Source organism: Emys orbicularis, chromosome 7 (assembly GCF_028017835.1).
Source record: "Emys orbicularis isolate rEmyOrb1 chromosome 7, rEmyOrb1.hap1, whole genome shotgun sequence".
Classification (NCBI taxonomy): Eukaryota; Metazoa; Chordata; order Testudines; family Emydidae; genus Emys; species Emys orbicularis.
The window spans coordinates 1,583,947-1,600,458 of NC_088689.1; the positions used below are offsets into that span (position 1 = coordinate 1,583,947).

Sequence of the window (16,512 nt, forward strand, 5' to 3'; positions counted from 1 at the left end):
GAAAAGGGAAGAATTAAACCCCACCGTTCCTGCCCCCTCTGGGGGCAGCTTGTTCCTGTCTGGCCTGGCTCATCTCAGGAGTCAGCCTCCCTCCATGTGTCACGGCGTAAAGTTCCCTTTCTGGGGCTCGTTGCCGTGTTTGGAGTTGTGATGCTGGGAGGGAAGGTGGAGTTCTTTGAGTGATTGCTCATATCGATTCCAATGAGTGTGCATGTTGTGTGCACGGTCGTTAGAACGTTTTCCCTTAGCAGCTCCTGTCGGTCGGCTGTGGAGCCCTCTGGAGTGGCGCCTTCATGGCGCTGAATATACGACCCTGCCGCCCTGGCCCCTCCTCAGTTCCTTCGTACTGCCAGTGACAGTCGTTGGAACTGCGGCCGCGTGCCTAGCAAGTTCTTCCCTTCGCGTACTTTCTGATACTTGTAGTTTAGTTCTTAGTTAGTGGCTATAGTGATAGATAAGGTTGGGGAGTGGGGGTTTTTTCTCCAATCCCTAACCCCTTCCCCCTTGGGCTCTGGGACATGCCGCGAGCCCAGGGGTTCAAACCCTCCAGAGCCTGCAGCAAACCTATGCCAACGAGCGACCCCCACAACTCGTGTCTGAAGTGCCTGGGGGAAGTGCACCAAACAGACAAGTGCAAAATCTGCAGAGCTTCCCGCCCCAGGACGAAAAAGGAGCGAGACTTCCGACTGAAGCAATTGCGGATGGAATCTGCTCTTCTTCGGCCCCAGCCTGCCGCAGACCGTCAGGACCCGGCACTGAGCGCGTCTGTACGGAGCGCCCTGGCCTGTGACATGGTGCCGAGGAAGGACTCTAACCTAAGACACCCTCGGCACTGGCGCTCCCCGGCACTGCAAGCTTAGCCCGGCACTGCTCCCACTCACCAGTGCCTCACAAGCGGCATAGGAAGACCGACGGGGCGCTCCCTGGTGCCAAAGACAGCGGGACCAGCAGACACATCACTAGTGCGTCCCGCAAAGGAGCACTCGGCACCAAAACAGCAGGAGTCGGCACTGTTGAGTTTGGTTCCCCTGAGGGGACCGTCGAGTCCAGTGCCCGGCGACTCCCCGGAGCAGTGCCAGGTGGAGAAGCTAGAGCTGCCCTTCACCCCGGACACTTTTGAGGCTGCCAGGGATCTTGTTGCCATGATGGCACCACAGCCCCCAGCGGTCAGGGACAATTCTCCGGCACCGCATCATCCGGCTCCGTCTAGAGGCAAGCCAGCCATGCTGAGGAGAGCACCATTGCCAGTCCGGCACCGTTCGCCCCGACGCTGCTCCCGATCACTGTTGGCAAGACACCGTTCTCCGGCACTGGGTTCTGGGCATGGCACCAGCAGGGCGACGCTCCCGTTCCCTGGCACCGCGGGAGGAGCAGCACCGGACCCTCAGCACTGATCACTGGCACCGGATTCCCGGCACGGTCCCCTCAGCACTGGTCCCCCGTATCATCACTTCGACACTGGTCCCCAGTACAATACCCTTCAGTGCCACCATGGTCATCACGGTCGAGATCGGTCTCGTCTGACTCTGATGGAGATTTCTCTTCCTGCCGCAGCGGTTTTCCACAGGGATAAGGTGCAACTCAGGCCTCACCCGGCCTTTCTTCCTAAGGTTGTGTCACTTTTCCATACTAGCCAAGACGTTTTCCTGCCTGTTTTTATCCTAAGCCCCATGCGAGGAGCCAGGAGCAGAGGCTGCACTCTCTGGATGTTTGACGGGCACTAGCCTTCTACATCGAGCGCACTAGGCCGTTCAGGAAGTCGAACTGGCTGTTTGTAGCGGTGGCGGACCGGATGAAAGGGCTCCTGGTCTCATCTCAAAGAATATCCTCCTGGATCCCGTCCTGCATCCGCACGTGCTACGAGCTGGCCAAGGGCCCAGCCCCGGCTCTTACTGCGCACGCCACGAGTGCCCAGGCCTCAGCGGCGTTCCTGGCCCAGGCCCCAGTACAAGAAATCTGCAGGGCAGCGACCTGGCCCGCAGTGCGTACGTTCACCTCTCACTACGCCATCGTCCGGCACGCCAGAGACGCCGCGGCTTTCAGCAGAGCGGTGCTGCAATCAGCGATTCCATAACTCCGACCCCACCGCCTGCGTCGGGCTTGGGAGTCACTTAATTGGAATCGATGTGAACAATCCCTCGAAGAAGAGAAAACAGTTCCTCCCCTCTCATAACTCTTGTTCTTCGAGGTGTGTTGCTCCCCCTTCCCCCCGTCGGAGTAGCCGGCAAGGAGGGACTGAGGCGGGACCGGGTCGGCAGGGGCCTATGGTCAGTGCCGTGAAGGTGCCACTCCAGAGGCTCCACGGCCGACCCGAGGGAGCTGCTAAGGGAAACGTTCCGACGAGTGTGCACGTGGCGCATACAGCTCATTGGACTGGACATGAGCAACGCGTCTTGTTGTGAGTAACCGTTTCTTCCCGTCACCCTGAATCGGGCTGGGTGTGCGATTACATGTGTACGCGGGTGTGACAGAGCGAGCGAGACCCCACGCACTTCCCTATGGGGATGAGCCTGACTTTCTGCAAAACGCTGCCTTACGAAATCGAAATTCAGAGCCGGTTCTTCACCATGCCCCGGGGAGGGAGCAGCCAGGGGCCCTCCTCGGGAGGGTACCTGTGTAAAATCCATCTGCTCCCGGCTGGACCACACCGCTCCATCACACGGCCTTTCTACCATGGGGCCACCAGGGGGAGCTAGAGCAGAGCAAACGAGCCCCCCCGGGCCCAGAGGGTCGGCCCCACGTGGGGCAGGCTGGGGGGATGCGAGGGGCAGGGCTCAGGCCCTAGCCGCTCGCTCTGACCTGGGTTAGTGTCTGGGGGCCCGGCCCGGCAGGGCAGGGAGGGAGGGAGGGAGTTTGGGCTGTGAATAAAACAGAAATGCAAAGAGCACGTGGAGGAGAGGACCCCCACTTTCCCCTGCACGGGCAGTGCGGCTGGGCGCAGATCGCTGCCCCCGAGGGGCCTGCTGCTCCCGGCGGGGAGAGCGGCTGCAGCCTGGATCCTCCCTGATCTTAGCAAAGGGCTCCAGGGGCCTGGCTTAGCCGGGCCCCTCTCTGACTCGCCCCGGAGCCGTGGACTCTGGGCTAATGTAGCACCAGCCTGAGGGGTGGGGGCCATGGCAGGACCTTTGCTGGACAACGGGGCTGGGGAAAATCCCAACACTTCGCTCCCTGGCTCAGAGCCCGCTGGTGTGAACCTGCAGGCTCCACTTGAGTCCAGGGGCTTGGCTGATTTCCAGCAGCCGAGGGTCGGGCCCGTTCCCCCGGATCTCGCAGGGCTTTGCAAAGGAGGCTGAGCAGCGCTGGCCTCACTCACTCCAGTACAGCGGGACGCCTGAAATCGGGTCAGGTTCCAGGAGGGGGACCCAGTTCAGCAACCCCTGGAGCTCACGAGTGCCCTGGGCCAGGCTGCTGCTGCTGGACGAACAGGCCCCTGCATGTAACCCCGGCCTCTCTGCTGCAGTCTGCCTGGCCCGTCTGTAACCGGTGAGTCCCTGATGCCCCTAGCGACCGCAGTGGAGCTCCCCGGGACCCTGGCTCCGCCTGGCAAGTGACAGGCTCGTGGCTGGCTGGGCCGTGCAGCTGGTGGAGCGGGACGTAGGCAGTCAGGCCTGTGGGTCAGAGCAGGAGGCAGGAATTGAGACGGGGGTCGGAGAGGGATCCGGTCAGGAATCTAGCCAAGGGTCGGAGACGGTGTCCGTAGGCAGGGGTGGGGCGTAGGAGCAGGGATCTGGACAAGGCAGGGCCCGGGACTCAGGCAGGAACGCAGGGTCTAATGGAGCAGCCGGCCAAGGATTCACATGGTTGTCAAGACAACTTCCTGTGCCTCCTTCTGGCTTAAATAGTGAGCCGTGGCCAGACCTCCCCTCCCATCGGGAGCTTCCTGGGCGGCTCCGGGGGTCCACCAGCCCACACTCCCTGCTGGTACCCGGGGTCCCTCGCACGGTGTCCCATGGCGAGCAGGGAAATCCTGCCCCTTGCCCTGTGGCGGGTTCGAGGTGACCGTCCACGGGTGACAGCAGCAGCTCCGTGCTGCAGGCTGCTGGCTCCAGACTGGGCACTTCGCTCCCTGTTCACCCTGCACTGGCCTCCCGTCTAGCCTTCCCCTGGCTGGTGCCCTGCTCACCCTTCCTGACTCCTGCAAAGACACAGGCTGGCATGGTCCGTGCCCACTGCCCATGCGGTGCGGAGCCCAGCTCCCGCGGGCCCGGGGCTCTGCAGTTCCTCCATCTGGCCCCCCGAATCGAATCTCTTTTCAACGGCCATCAGCTCTGCCCCTTGGCGATGCAGACGCCTGCAGAGCTCCAGCCCTGGGCTCCCGGCAGCAGGGCCTGACACGGGCTAGCGGAGCTCAGCACAGCAGCCTGGCCGCGCCTGGCTCCCCTCCACGGGATCTCTGGGGACAGCGGGAGCGAGGGTCATCGGTGACGCTACCGCCTCAGCTGCTGCCAAGAGGAGTCCCAAAGCCGCTCCGCGGTGGCAGATCCTCAGACGGGGAGGGGGCTCCAGCGATGGGGCCGCTGGCTGGTCCCCGGGGCTCTGCAGGGAGCCCAGGTGTTAGAGCTTTGTCAGTTCCCTCCAGCGCCGCCTGGTAGAACCCCGGGCCAGGCGGCTGCCGACAGGGCAGCTCCTGGCCACCCCCCGTTGCATCCCTTGGGGCGCACGGGACCTGTCTTCTGCAGAGCTGGCGCCCTGTTGGGTTGGTTGCAGGAGCCTCAGCTCCTGGGCACCGCAGCCCCCAGCCCCCCCCAAGCGAAGAGCCCTTGGCCCTAGTGGCCTGGTCCAGGTTGCTTGGACAATGACTTCCGCGTCTAAAGCTCTCCCGGCGCGTCCGCGGGATGCTGGATTCCTGGGGTCAGTGCTGAGCAGCTGGGGACGCTGCTGTCTCCCTCCAGAGGGACCGGCAGGAGTGCCGGGGCCAAGCTCGCTGCCTGTCCCGTGTGGGGCTCACTCTGCAGCGCCCTGGGGCACTCGGGACGGGGGACACGGCGTCAGTGGCCATTACGGGGGCAAGAAGCAGCGTCGGTGCCTGCGTGAGAACTCCATGCTGCTGGCGGCTGGGCGAGGAACTGGGCCCCTCCAGAGCACACGCTGGCCGGCAGCTTCCAGACCTTCCCGTGGGAACAGGGCTTGGCTGGCTTCCCAGAGCTCCTGCCCTTTGGGCCCCCGCGGGGCCGGGAAGCCCCCTTTGGCCCCTGCACTGAGACTCCACCTCTGGCTCTGTCATGTTGTGGGGGTTCAGAGCAGTGAGGGGTTGTGTCACCACCTACCCTGTAGCCCTGGGTGCCTAAGATGGCCTGCAACTGTGGCTCACAGCCCGGACCCCAGCAGCCAAGGGCCAGGCCCAGCACGGCTCCCCCCTGCCTGGGAGCATGAGCCGGGAGGAACACATCAGCCATTAGATGCCGCTGGTGCTCTCCTTGTTACTCAGCAGCGGGGGCATTTCTGGGGGACCCCCGGCTGCTCCCCTCGTTTGGTGTGAGCCAGATCCAGCCCTGTCAGGGAGCGACAGGGCTCCCCCCGGGACACAGCACCCTGCCGGACCCATCCCCTTGGCAGGGCACCCTTCCTGCTCCGTGGTGCCCGTCCCTCACGCTGGGCGCGGAGAGCCCTTCCCAGGACGGAGCAGACGCATGGGGCTGGCTCCTGGTGCTTCCACAGGCACCCAGGAAACAAAGGGCCTGGATTCCTGTGACGGCAGCTGGCGATGAGGAAGGGGAGCCGGGCAGGCTGGCTGTGCCAGGGCCTGTGCTGCACCAGAGGTTTAGCACATGGGAACCCCCTTCAGGGACTGGAGCCACCTGTGGCGGCTGAGATACCAGCCCTTGGCAGAACGGCACCCAGGACGGGCCCGTGACGGTGACGGAGGGGTGCCCAGGGCAGGGGCTGACATGGAGACATTTCCAGCAAACTGTCAAAAACAGTCAAGGAATATTTCCAGTAAGTTTCACTAAACTTAAAAATGCCCCCACGGCATCCAGGCCAGCAACTGGGCGGGGCCGATCAGGCTGGGGCATTGTGGGGAGGGGCAGAGGGACCCAGCCCCATTAAGCACCTGCTTTTGTAACATTAGAGCCTGCCACTGCTATGAGAAAGGAAATTGTCCCCCTCACCGCTGCCCCAGGAGGCGGAGATCTGCTGTGATCCCTTGTAGAATGCCCCTGGCGAGCGGCTCAGGGCAGGAGGCCGGGATGCTGGCCAGACCCATCAGTGGGGCCGGGTTCGGGGCGGAGGGACTGTGACGTTCTCCTGGGGCTGCCGGGCCCTGGTCTTGCCATCCCAACGCCAGTCGCAAGCTCACGACCGTCGCTTTGGGGTAAGTGCAGAGTAAGCACAACTGGCACACGATTTATCAGTTCCCTCCCAGCGCAGGACCAGCCTCCAGCTAGCAATAAATACGGAGCAAAGACGGGCTCATTTGTACCTGGTGCATCTGCATGAATAAAGCCACAGCAGCCCCACTGTGTCCCTGGGCCGAGTGGCTCTTTGTTGTTAAAAACAAATAAAAGGAAGTTCTTCTTCACGCAGCGCACAGTCAACTTGTGGAACTCCTTACCTGAGGAGGTTGTGAAGGCTAGGACTATAACAGCGTTTAGAAGAGAACTGGATAAATTCATAGTGGTTAAGTCCATTAATGGCTATTAGCCAGGATGGGTAAGGAATGGTGTCCCTAGCCTCTGTTTGTCAGAGTGTGGAGATGGATGGCAGGAGAGAGATCACTTGATCATTACCTGTTAGGTTCACCCCCTCTGGGGCACCTGGCATTGGCCACTGTCGGTAGACAGGATACTGGGCTAGATGGACCTTTGGTCTGACCCAGTACGGCCGTTCTTATGTTCATGTTAGATGGGTTCCCAGCTCAGGGACGCTGGCACAAACGGGAATCGAAATGAGGCTAACAGGCTCCCAGACAAACTCCTTTCAAAGCAGAGCAGAATGTGTCTGCTCGTCCCAGGGCCTGGGTCATCAGCGGAACCCACCGGGCGGCATGGTGTGACTGCAGAGAGGCTGCTGTTTATGGCACTGCAGAGAAATGCATCGGCTGCACTTGCCAGCAGCAAATGGAGAGTTAGTCTATTAAATGGTAAATTATCCTTCTAACATGTCTTCATTGAAGAGGGTTAATGCCTGGCTGCAGTGGTCCCTTCGCCTGGACGTAGTGACCTCAATCTTCCATCAGTGGGGCTTTCCCCAGATGGACCTGTTTGCCACGCAATGCAAGAGGAAGTGTCAGTGATTCTGCTCCTTCCTGACTCACAGCCCGGGCTCCATCGCGGACCCGTTCCTCCTCCCATAGGGAGGCCGTCTCCTATACATGTTCCTGCCCGTCCCTCTCGTTCAAAAGGTGCTCCTCAAGATTCGCAGGGACCGAGCTTTGGTGATACTGATAGCGCTAGCCTGGCCCCGCCAGCACTGATTCACATCACTCCTGGAAATGTCCGTGGAAACCCCGTCACCCTGCTGCTCTTCCCGGACCTAATACCGCAGGACCGAACCTCGAGTCGCTCCACCTCATGGCATGGAAGCTCCATGGCTGAACGCAGGGGAGCTCTCCTGCTCTGATCAAGTCAGACACATCCTCCTTGGCAGCAGGAAACCCTCCACGAGAGACACCTACCTTGCCAAATGGAAGAGATTTTCAATCTGGTCGGAGCAGCCCCTCCCGTCTCCGACGCTCACCTCGGTGCCACTTAGACTGGACTATCTCCTCCACCTCAAGCAGCAGGGACTGTCCATGTCGTCAGTAAGCGTTCATTTGGCCGCCATCTCCGCCTTCCACCCAGGCGCAGAGGGACGCTTGGTCTTTGCTAACCCAATGGTCAGCCGCTTCCTTAAAGGTCTCTACAGGCTATATCCGCAGGTCCAGCAGCCGGTCCCAGCTTGGGACTCAAGCTGGTCCTTTCCAGACTCATGGGACCGCCCTTTGACCCTTTGGCGATGTGCTCCCTGCTCTCTCTCATACAAGGTTCCTGGTGGCGATAACCTCGGCCAGGAGGTGTCTGAGCTCAGGGCCCTAACATCACAGCCCCCTTACACTGTGTTCCATAAGGACAAGGTTCGGCTCAGGCCACACCCGGCTTTCCTCCCAAAGGTTGTCTCCCAGTTTCACGTCAATGAGGACATCTTTCTCCCGGTATTCGACCCTAAGCCGCACTCCAGCGCCAGGGAGCAGAGGTTCCGCTCATTGGATGTCTGCAGAGCGCTAGCCTTCTACATCGAGAGGCCGAAGCCATTCTGAAACTCGGTGCAGTTATTCGTGGCAGTGGTGGACAGGATGGATCACGTCCTGCATCCGTGAGTGCTACAACCTGGTGACGGTGCCCGCTCCCCCGATCTCCACCAGGGCTCAGGCCTCAGCAGCGTTCCTGGCATCTGCAGGGCGGCGATGTGGTCCTCCATCCAAACTTTCACCACGCGCTGTGCGGTCACCCAGCAGGCCAGAGACGATGCAGCCTTCGGACGAGCCGTGCTCCAATCAGTGGACGACTCCGACCCCACCTCCTGAACTTGGGCTTGGGAGTCACCTGGTTGGAATAGACATGAACAAGCACTCGAAGAAAAAAATGGTTACTCACTGTCTCGTAACGTGAGTTCGAGTTGTGTTGTTCACGTTCATTCCAATGCCCACCCTCCCACCCCTCTGTCGGAGCAGCCGGTTCGAAGGAACTGAGGGAGTGGCGGGTTGGCAGAGCTCTATATTGGGCACCATGAAGGCGCGACTCCAGGGGAGCCCAGGCCGACCCTACAGTTGCTGCTAAGAGAAAAATCTTCCAGCTCGTGTGCACATGCGCGCGCACACACCTGATTGGAATGGACGTGAACAGCACGTCTCAAAGAACAACAGTTACGAGAAGGTGAGTAACCGTTTTTTCCACTATCCCCTCAGCCAGACCCCACCACCCCCTTAGAGATCCCTCTTTATACCCCAATACAAACAAGTTATGAATTACCCCCTGCCGTGGCGAGGTGCCACTCATCGCCTTGTGCCTGTTGGTTCAATCAAAACACCTCTACCCATCGTACTGTCACCCTGACATTTTTAAGCTGGGTCAGCAGGTCCCTCTTGTCTCTGGGGAGCGCCCTTGTACCATTCCTGGTGTCGGGGTGGGCTGGTCCTGCCTTTCTGGAACGTGTTTGTGTGAATGTTCTGTACCTAGCAATTCGTAGCCACCTGTGTTTCTGCAATACCAGCCCCGTTCCTTGCAAGCAGGCAGAGCCTGACTTCTGCTCACTTTAAAATTGAGATCATAGAATATCAGGGTTGGAAGGGACCTCAGAAGGTATCTAATCTAACCCCCTGTTCAAAGCAGGACCAATCCCCAGACAGATTTTTACCCCAGTTCCCTAAATGGGCCCCCACAAGGATTGAACTCACAATCCTGGGTTTAGCAGGCCAATGCTCAAACCACTGAGCTACAACTTTGCTTTACATCAGCAAAGCATGACCACTACTCTAGTTCAGGCCTCAGGCCTCACACCGGGCCTCTGATACGAGGGCTTATGTCTCAGGCTCGCTTTCTACTACAGTTCCCAGCTCCCAGACCAGGCCCTTCCTGTGTTCGCTCTTCTCAAAATAACCAGCTGTAGCAACACACTCCTACTTGTGTATTGTCTGTCCACATAGGATAACAGCCTTCTACCCCTCCTAGCTATGGAGTCACTCCTTCAGCCCACTCAGAACACCTGCCCTCCAGGGGGCGAGGTAGCAGCTGGCAATGGCTGCCAGCCCTACGTAAGTAGGTTCTTACATGGGTGCCATCACCGGAGCCTCTGGGCGCCTGCGCATACCGTGCATTTACCCTCCCAGCATCGGTGAGCCCAGGTTCCAGCAGGGAGCTGAGGCCCAGAGATTAAGTGACTCATCCAAGGACACCCAGGAGTCTGTCACAGAGCTGGGAACACGAGGCCCAGCCAGCGCCTGACCCCTTCTTCCCCAGCCGCTCCTGCCCTGCTGAGCGGCTCCCTGGGCGGTTGCTGCAGCCCCGGTGCTTTCCTGAGCTCCTGGCATGGCAGCGTCTGGACCCATGTGCCAGGTCTCGCTCTGTTGCTGCAGGGACATGCTGGCTGGGGGCCCATTCACCCACACATCGGGAGGGTGCTCCCTGGCTGAGTGACTCTGGCAATGGCTCTGCCCCCACCCTGGTCCCGCTGCCAGGTTCACCTGGACAGGGAGCCCCGAATGGCTGGGGGAGCTGGCTTCCCTCTCTCACCTGCTGGGGCAGGACCCCTCTGTCTGAGCAAAGGCTGGCCCAGGCAGGCTGGCCCTAGGCCAGGGGCTCTGGGGCGCGGAGGATACGTTCAGCAGAGAGAGAAGGTAGAGCCCATGGGGCTCCCCCAGCGCCCGGCCCTCCTTGGGGTCCCCTTCTGTGCCAGCTGGGACACTTCCTTGAGCCACCGCTCGGCTTTCCTCCTCCCTGGGGCCAGCTCGGCCTGGGGCCCTGCCAGCGCCGGAGCAGCTCCCAGAGGCTGGGAACAAGCGCTGCTTCCCTAAGGTCAGGGCTTCCGAGTAGCAACAAGAAACCCCCCTTTCATGCGTCTGGGCCTCGGCTCCCTCCCAGCGCTGGGGCCAGAGGAAGGAGATGTCACAGACACAGACAGATGAGGAGCCTGTAACCGAGGCCTGCGGGGAGGATGCTCTGGTGGGCCAAGCGTGTGTCCTGGCTGCCCTCCCCGGAGCTGGCGCAGACGTGTGTCTGGTGGAGGAGCGCTGGCTTGGGGAGCTACGTGGGGAGCACCCACCGCTCAGCCTCTGCGGAGTATCCGCCTTCCTGCCCCCCAGCACAAGGAGCAGGTGCAAAGGAAAAGCAGGGGGAGGCGGGAGGGAAGAGACGCAGGAAGAAAGAGGAGCCCCTTTCAGGGCTCCATCCTGCGCCCCTGGAAGTTAATGGCGTGAGTCCAATGGGACCAGGATCAGGCCCATCTTGGGGCAGGGACTGTGTGTTGGTAAAACGCCGAGCTCTCGTGGGGTCTGGAGGGAAGGAGATTGGGGGGGGGCAGTTGGCAGGGTGCCTCTGACACACACTTGGTGCTGCCCCGACTGCTGTGAAGAGCCGGTCCCTGGGGTTTAGCAATATGCAGCAGCCAGGAAATAACCACTGACCGCAGAGTCCCGAGAGGCAGCGCCCTGACCTAGGTAAGAAACCAGAGGGGAAGGAAGCCCCCCAGCAGGGGAGCGAGGAAAGGGCTAGTCCAGGCGGAATGGTACACGGGGAGGGTTAATGTACTGCCCCTCCCTCGCTGTAACTCACTCCCTCTACGCTGTCAGAGCCCTGCTCTGAATCCACGTCTGGCCCCAGGTGCTTGCATGGAGCCTAACAGGGCCCCAGCCTTGTCTCTTTTAGTGGCATCTGTTTTCTGGGGCGATACGCTTAGAACGGAGCGGATCATTCATAGCAGCTGATCTCGGTGCAGCAAACACTCCTGATTTTATCATGAACCTCACAATGTTGGGTGTTTTTCTTACAACCCCAGCTTCGGGGGTCCTGGGGTTCTGTGAGACTCTCAGCTTTCACTGCAATAATGGACGTTTCCAGCCCTTCTACTTGAGGAGAAAAGCTTGGAAGTGACATCCCAGAGGCTCTAAGAGCAGCAGCTGAATAGAAAGAACCCCATTGCTTACTGTGTAAGAGCTCATGAGTTTGAAGCCAGTCTTTTGGGAGGGTTGGCAGCAGTCAAAAAAGCGAACAGAATGTTGGGAACCATTAAGAAAGGGATAGATAAGAAGACAGAGAATATTATATTGCCTCTATATAAATCCATGGTACGCCCACACCTCGAATGCTGCGTGCAGATGTGGTTGCCCCATCTCAAAAAGGATATATTGGAATTGGAAAAGATTCAGAAATGGGCAATAAAAATGATGAGAGGTATGGAGCGGCTTCTGTATGAGGAGAGATTAATAAGGCTGGGCCTATTCAGCTTGCAAAAGAGACGACTAAGGGGGGATATGATTGAGGTCTATAAAATCATGACTGGTGTGGAGAAAGTAAATCAGGAAGTGTTATTTACTCCTTCTCATAACACAAGAACTAGGGGTCACCAAATGAAATTAATAGGCAGCAGGGTTTAAAACAAACAAAAGGAAGTATTTCTTCACACAACACACAGTCAAGCTGTGGAACTCCTCGCCAGAGGATGTTGTGAAGACCGAGACTATAACAGGGTTCAAAAAAGAACTAGATTAGTTCATGGAGGCTAGGTCCATCAATGGCTATTAGCCAGGATGGACAGGGGTGGCGTCCCTAGCCTCTGTTTGCCAGAAGCTGGGAATGGGTGACACGGGATGGATCACTGGATGATTCCCTGTTCTGTTCATTCCCTCTGGGGCACCTGGCATTGGCCGCTGTCGGCAGACAGGATACTGGGCTGGATGGACCTTTGGCCTGACCCAGTCTGGACGTTCTTATGACTCAGGATTACCGGCACTGGCCACACTGGCATTGGGTGGTTTTTGCCTCCTTTCTCATGAACTGAGAGTTTTTTGTTTGTTGAAATCATTCCCCAGGTAACTGCATCAGGAAATACTGCGTGGATGGTGCCGCTGCATGGATTCGAAACTCAGGCCCTGGGCACCAGTCATGTGACACTGTTTCTGTTCCCTGATTGGAGGAGACAGGCTTTTGGTTCAGTTTATTGAGGCCAGCTGCAGAGCTCAGATTCAGCCCTGAGTCTCCCCAAAGTTGGGGTGTTCAGATCTGGGGTTCCAGCGTGGGCTTAACGTGATCCCCCTCTGGGAGCTTCACACCCCCCCCCCCCGGACTAATTTCTACATCCAGACACTAACCAGAGACCCGGGTTCGTTCCCTGCTCCACCACAGACTTCCTGTGTAGCTTCGGGGGAGTGAACGGAGCTAACGGAACGGGCAGAAAGGGCTAAATCATTAGTGAATATCCTAATGCCAGTGTAGGAATCCCTGGTACACCCATGCCGTGAACACGGCCCGCAGCTCTGCTCGCCCCATCTCAAAAAAGATCTATTAGAATTGGGAAAGACACACGGAAGGGCAACAAAGATGATGAGGGGGATGGAACAGCTTCTGTACAAGGAGAGATTAAAAAGACTGGTACAGTTCAGCTGGGAAAAGAGACACCTAAGGAGGGGCGGGGGGATTTGATAGAGGGCTATAAAATCATGACTGGTGTGGAGAAATGTGAAGGGGTAAATAACACTTCCCTGTTCACTAACACAGGAACCAGGGTCATCCAATGAAATTAATAGGCAGCAGGTTGAAACCAAACAAAAGGAAGTATTTCTTCATACAATGCGCAGTCAATCTGTGGAACTCCTTGCCAGGGGATGTGAAGGCCAAGACTATAACAGGGTTCAAAAAAGAGCTAGATAAGTTCATGGAGGATAGATCCATCAATGGCTATTAGCCAGGATGGGCAGGGATGGTGTCTCTAGCCTCTGTTTGCCAGAAGCTGGGAATGGGTGACAGGGGATGGATCACTTGATCATTACCTGTTCTGTTCATTCCCTCTGGAGCACCTGGCATTGGCCACAGTCAGAGACGGGATACGGGGCTAGATGGACCTTTGGTCTGACCCAGTCTGGCCGTTCTTATGAGCCTCTGAACCTGTGTAAAAATAACAGGAGTACTTGTGGCACCTTAGAGACTAACAAATTTATTAGAGCATAAGCTTTCCTTAGTGCCATCTGTACGGTGAGGATCACAGCCGGGGGCATGGGGCTAGATACATTAATGGTTGGGCGTTGGGCAGTGCTCAGATACCGAGCTGATGGGGGCTAGATAAGGACTTGAGCCGGCTAGTTCAGGGGCCGGAGACCAGTGTGGCAGCTCCGTCCTTTTGTCCCAAGCAGGCTGGACTCGTCTCCCCGCTGGAGCCCATCCAAGTCCAACTGCTTCTGAAGTGACTTGAGCTCCCTGGGAGCCACTGGCCCCTCTGCTGCTCCCAGGAGCTGCCGCTGCAGCCCAGGCCCGCGGGAGGCTCCCTTTGCTCTTCCCTCGGAGGAACTTGACTTCGTGGACCCGGAGCCGTGGGCTGGGCTGGGCGGACTCCGGAGCCACCAGAGGGACACAGCCCAGCCCTCCCGGAGCCCCCTGGAGCTGCTCTGCTCAGCACCAGGGTTCCCGGTGGGCGCAGCTGCGGGGCCGAAGGCTGGACTCGGGCAGGGCCACACCAGGCGCTTTGCCAGGTGGCTCATGGCAGAGCTGATGCTGTTCCCAGGCCAGGCCATGACCTTTGGCACCCAGCGCCCTGTCCCCAGCAGGGCCAGGCTCTGCACACACCATGACCCCCCATGTGGTGGGGCGGGGGGGCTGAACCCCCTGCTCCGACTAGAGCCTCGGGGGTGCCCCCTCCCCTCCTGCAGCCCCTCAGCCGCATGCGCCCCAGGCCGGGCCCGATCCGGCGGAGGGGGCAGTTCCTTTGTGTGCGCGCCGGGGCGCTGCGCCCCGCGGCGAGGGGCCGGCGCTGGGGGAGGAGCCGGCCGGGGCTGGGGGTTGTGTCTGCGATTGATGGATGGGGGGTGGGGGGCGCGGAGCTCTGCGCTCAGACGCAGCCGGCTGCTGGCTGGGGAGGGCGCTCGGCGGCGGCGCAGCTCCGAGCCCGGTCCCGGTCAGCGCGGTCCCCGGCATGGCCCCGCAGGGCAGGTGGCTGCGAGCCGGCGCCTGGCTGCTGGCCTGGGCGGCTGCGTGCGGGGTGCGGGCCACCGGCTGCCCCGCGTTCTGCACCTGCAGCGGCACCACCGTGGACTGTCACGGCACCGGGCTCCGGGGCGTCCCCAGAAACATCCCCCGCAACACGGAGCGACTGTGAGTACGGACCCGCCCCGCCCAGCAGAGACCCCCCGCGCTGCCCCGGGACGGGGGGCCTGGGCTCCTGCTTTGGTAGCTGGCGTCACAGCTACTCACCCAGCCCTCCATGTGTGGGGTAGGGCCGGGATCAAACCCCCCCCCCTGTGTGGGGTAGGGCTGGGATCGACCACCCCCCCTGTGTGGGGTAGGGCCGGGATCAAACCCCCCCCCCATGTGTGGGGTAGGGCTGGGATCGACCACCCCCCCTGTGTGGGGTAGGGCTGGGATCGACCACCCCCCATGTGTGGGGTAGGGCCGGGATCAACCCCCCCCATGTGTGGGGTAGGGCCGGGATCAACCCCCCCCATGTGTGGGGTAGGGCCGGGATCAACCCCCCCCATGTGTGGGGTAGGGCTGGGATCGACCACCCCCCCTGTGTGGGGTAGGGCCGGGATCAAACCCCCCCATGTGTGATGTAGGGCTGGGATCGACCACCCCCCATGTATGGGGGTAGGGCCGGGATCAAACCCCCCCGTGTGTGGGGGTAGGGCCGGGACCGGTTGCCGGGCGGGCGGGCCGGGGAAGGCGCCGTGCAGCGAGTTTGCAGGGACCCCCGCGGGGTGACAGTCCCGGCGCGGGGCGCACAAAAGGGGGCGGGGGGGGGGAGCCAGACAGGGATTTTTGTCTTGAAGCTCCTGAACCAGCCTCCAATTGTCTTTGTTACGGAGCTGGGGGGGGGGGGGGCTGCGTCTGTGGCTCCGCGCGTGGGGCTGTGGGATGGAATCGGAGCGGGACTCCTCCGCGCACACGCGTGGCTCTCCGCACTCTCTCCAGCCGCGCACACGTGCGCCAGCCCCCCGGGCCGCTGTGTCATGCGGAGCCCGCCTGGGACGTCTGGCTTTCGGGGCTCCCCCCGGTGTCCGTCCCACGCTCCCTCCCCGCGCGTTCCCACGGGGCTGGCTGGGGGACGGGGTCACGGGCTCCCCACAGACCCACGCGGCTCCGATGAAACTTTCCTCGTATTAAACCCCCGCGGCCCAGCGCTGGGCGCATTGTCCGCTCCGGGGCGCACGGCCGAGGCGGCCGGTTCCCCTCGCTGGCTTCGCCAGGGACCCCCAGCCCGGGCCGGGCGGCTCCGCCTGGGACATGGGGACCGCCCCGGTGACAGGGCAGCCGGGCGCAGCAGCGGCTGGGGACAATAGCTGCGTCGGAGCGGGGCCGCCCCCCAGTCTAGACGAGCCCGGAGCCGGGGGCGGGGGGGCTGCCCGGCCTGTAACGGCAAAGCCCGGCCGGGAACATCCCCGAGAGCCGGGCCGGGCTCCGCGGGGCAGGACGTGGGGCTCGGGTCCGGAGGGAGCGGGGCGAGCCCCAGCGAGCCAGCGTCGCCCTCTGTCCTCGGGGAGTTTCCCCGGCACCTCCGGAGGACGGCCCCCGGCGGTCCGGCCTGCCCGGGCCCGCCCCCGACCCCTGGGGGAAGCCCGTGAGGGCCGCCCCCCCCTTCTCCAGCACAGTGCTGGGTTCTCTGGAGGGGTGTTCGCTGGGCGAGCCCCAGCAGAGAAGGGGCAGGGCTGGATCTGCTGGGGGTTGTGAGTCTGCCCCCCAGTCACCTGCTGTCCCCGCCCCCCCCCCAGCTCTCTGGGACCCCCCCCATCCTGACCGGTGGCTCCAGTGCAAATTCCACCCTAGGCTCCTGCAGCTCTGCCAGTCTGTTTGAGGTTCCAGCCCTGGGCCCCTAGCCAGGATCTGAACCCCAGTG

The 16,512-nt window shown here is 60.9% G+C and overlaps 1 protein-coding gene across 2 annotated transcripts in view; it reads left to right on the top strand.

The window, feature by feature from the left end:
- Positions 1-14,637: 14,637 nt before the first annotated feature.
- Positions 14,638-16,512, top strand: part of SLIT1 (slit guidance ligand 1) — a 130,089-nt gene continuing 128,214 nt past the window's right edge. Inside the window, exon 1 of one of the 2 annotated variants that reach the window (XM_065408481.1) lies at positions 14,638-14,774. The gene's annotated coding sequence lies outside the window, so the exon portion shown is untranslated. The remainder of the gene's footprint in view (positions 14,775-16,512) is intronic. The other variant, XM_065408482.1, reaches the window with a different exon arrangement.